Source organism: Urocitellus parryii, chromosome 4 (genome assembly GCF_045843805.1).
Source record: "Urocitellus parryii isolate mUroPar1 chromosome 4, mUroPar1.hap1, whole genome shotgun sequence".
Classification (NCBI taxonomy): domain Eukaryota; kingdom Metazoa; phylum Chordata; class Mammalia; order Rodentia; family Sciuridae; genus Urocitellus; species Urocitellus parryii.
Window position 1 is genome coordinate 141,905,686 of NC_135534.1, and position 3,564 is coordinate 141,909,249.

At 33.8% G+C, this 3,564-nt stretch overlaps 1 pseudogene; it reads left to right on the top strand.

Moving 5' to 3' along the window:
• Window positions 1-522: 522 nt before the first annotated feature.
• Window positions 523-2,010, top strand: LOC113183033 (transmembrane protein 41B pseudogene; annotated as a pseudogene).
• The last annotated feature ends 1,554 nt before the right edge of the window (window positions 2,011-3,564 follow it).

Sequence of the window (3,564 nt, forward strand, 5' to 3'; positions counted from 1 at the left end):
AGGTTTCACTCCAAAAGAAGGCAATAGCACTTCACTCTTGCCATGGAAATGTCTTGTAGTAGGGGCTGCCTCCTGCATCTCTGCTAATTTTCCACACGACAACAACAACATTACCACATTCTCCCAGAAGGGAACAGCCACACTGAATTGGCCTCTGCTTGGGTCTCCAGCATGTCTTCAAGTCTATCGATTCTTGCATTCTGCTTCTTCCTTCAAGGTTCACTTTCTTTATATTTGAAATATATCCTTTAGTAACTTATTTCAGCAAAGAACTGTGAAAGGTTAAGTTTCCTAGGTTTTAAAAACATGAGTCAGAAAAGCACAGTTTAGTGAGGCACAGACTTCTAGGATAAAGTCCTGGTTAAATATGATGGATTAAGCATAACCATCCAAATTTTGCTTTTCCAGAAATCATGTAAAAACTACAACAAATAGCTTTCATTTAGAAATGTATGAGCCTTTGAGGGTATGCAGAATGGGAGAGAAGACAAAATCAAACTTTTAAAATCTAGAAAGAGAGCCATGGCGAAAGGCAGAGTTGCCGAAGGATCGCAGACTGGAGCACTCCAGACGACCCCAGTGGGGGACGGGAACGCGGGGACGCGGGGCCCTGCGGCGCCGGGGAGCAGAGACCATGTAAAAGAGAAGAAAGAGTGAATATGAAGGTTCCCAGAGATATGGATGATGCCAAGGCTCTAGGAAAAGTTTTATCCAAATATAAGGACACCTTTTATGTACAAGTACTTGTAGCTTATTTTGCTACATATATTTTCTTGCAAACATTTGCTATTCCAGGCTCTATATTTCTCAGTATACTCTCAGGGTTTCTTTATCCCTTTCCACTAGCCTTATTTCTTGTTTGTTTGTGTTCTGGACTTGGTGCCTCATTCTGCTATATGCTCTCCTATTTGGTTGGAAGACCAGTTGTGTACAAATACCTAACAGAGAAAGCAATAAAATGGTCACAGCAGGTTGAACGTCATAGAGAACATCTCATTAACTATATTATATTTTTGAGAATAACGCCATTTCTGCCTAATTGGTTTATTAATATTACATCTCCTGTGATAAATGTGCCATTGAAAGTTTTTTTTATTGGCACTTTTCTAGGTGTTGCACCCCCCTCTTTTGTAGCAATTAAAGCAGGAACAACACTGTACCAGCTTACAACTGCAGGGGAAGCTGTTTCCTGGAATTCAGTATTTATTTTGATGATTTTAGCTGTTCTTTCTATTCTGCCAGCCATCTTCCAAAAAAAACTAAAGCAAAAATTTGAGTGAAAAATCATCTGGGTTTGGGTTTGCTTTCATCATCATCATCATCACCATCATTATCATCTCAGGATTAGCAGGTGCATCCATTTATGTTTTTAAATCACCTCTTCAGTAATTGAAACGAGGAATTTGTAAAATAATATTTCCTATCAGACATAAAATAAATGCATATTAATGCATATAAGTGTCAAGGTAAAAGAGGAAAGTAAAAATGGAAATTGATATACTATGAAAAGTACTGTCATCAATAGTTATTATACACATAAATTATTGTACCAAGGGTACCTATAGGTAGATACTATAATAATAGCATGGTAGGAATTCTTGGTATAACTGATTCATTCAAGTTAATATTTTTCTCATATCTAATGACTAAAATAGATAGTGGTGCAATTCTTGGTAATATTAGCCTTCTTTCAGAGCTTAAGCTGTATAACTAAAGTTTCAAAGAGATTTGTTTTTTCTCTTTTTGCCTTTGATGTAATGAATTTGTTTAAAGGTTATATCCTCATAGACCACTGAATATAGAAAGGATATCAAGTTACCTATTTTGTTAATATTATTTTTATTTCTCTTATAGACTTTTATCATGGATTAGTCTGGTAATTTAGATTCTGGCCAGTCTATTTTCATCCTTTTTTCTACCTTTTACAATGTTTGCACCGTCATATAAAAAATGAGAATTACATGATAACTATCATTGGAGTTGATAATTTATATTCAGATAATATTTTGTTACAGTGTCTCTTTAATAAATCTGAAGCTTATAGTTTTTAGACATTAGAATAATTATTTTATATTTTGAAACAAACAATGGCAGCATGGCACTAGTGGTTAAATGTAGTTTATTTGTTCTAATGACTGTAAAATTTACCTCATTTATTTATTAGTCTGGTCATTAGTTATTATGTAATTATCCCTTTTATGCATGATATACCTAGAAGAATGCCTTGTTTTCCTGTGATGGCTTTTTTTGTTTGGGACTGTTTTTGATTAATGCAGTTTCCCAATTTAGAGTTTTTACTTTTCTAACTCAAAAAAGTAACTTCTCATGTGGTAACTATTGTACTTAAATAGTTCTGGAAAAACTAAACCACTTTTTGCTGCTTGATTAATGGTAATGCCCTTGGTTCCTTGTATCCAGGACACAGCCATTCTAAAGTACTGTGTCAGTTTTAGCTTCATCCCAAGACTGTCATTATGTTGAAAAGTGTTTTAGCTGTGTTAAAAATCCTTTTATGTTTTCATTGTGAGAAGATAAGATCATCCTTAAAGCCTGTTTCTACTACATGATGTGGACTGATTTATTTTTTTCTATCACAGTATTAACAAATGGATTTATTGTAAATACAAAGAAAATATATTGGTTAATATAGTAAGTCTTATGTCACTTGGTCTTTTGTGCAGAATTATTTATTGTTATTTCTAGCAATGTTTTCTTTCTTATTGACCAGAGTCTGAATGATAAACTTTTGTTGTTTTTACAAATGAATTAAAACATAGCCTTTTGGGACAAAGTTCACTAAATATTACCATATAAAATGTAATTGAGCAAATTTTTATCAGACTTTTAAAAATAAAAGTAAGAGCTTAGACTCGGGAGAAGCCCATTTACTCTGGTATGTGCACATTGTACTTACTCTATTATCAGAGTGTTTTCTCCATGTTTATTATATACCCTTTCGCTTTGCTATTTATTTTTCCTGTTAGAAAACTATAGCTGTCAATTTAGATGGTGGTATATTTTCTTCTCCTAAGAGAATTGCCAGTTTTTCTAGATTTCCTCATCAGAAACTTTATCAGGCTAAACCCCAAATATACTTGGTGGCCTGTATTCATGGAGTCACAGACTTGGCCTAAGTCCAAATGTAAATTCAAGCTTCAGCCATCTACCCCAACACTTTTTTTTTTTTTTTTTTTTTTGGTGCTGGGGTTTGAACTCAGGACCTTGCACATGCTAAGCATGTACTTTTACCATTGAGCCATAACCCCAGCCCCTTTGGTCACATCTGAAAGACCATTATGTAGTAGTGGCCACAAGAGAGCAAGCATCTGCAATGGAAGGTGAGTGAGTTAAATAAATAGAAAGTTGACACACTAAGACACTAAGGCTATTCTCTTCTTAATTAATGGTCTCTCTCTCTAGAGCTCTGTTACTTTGAGTGTAATATATCTAAGATACTTAATAAATGCAAACTAAAATGTAATAATAATAATAAAATAAATTGTACTGGAGAAACTTAAAAAAAAAAATAAAATCTAGAAAGAGAATACATAATAAAAACTGACC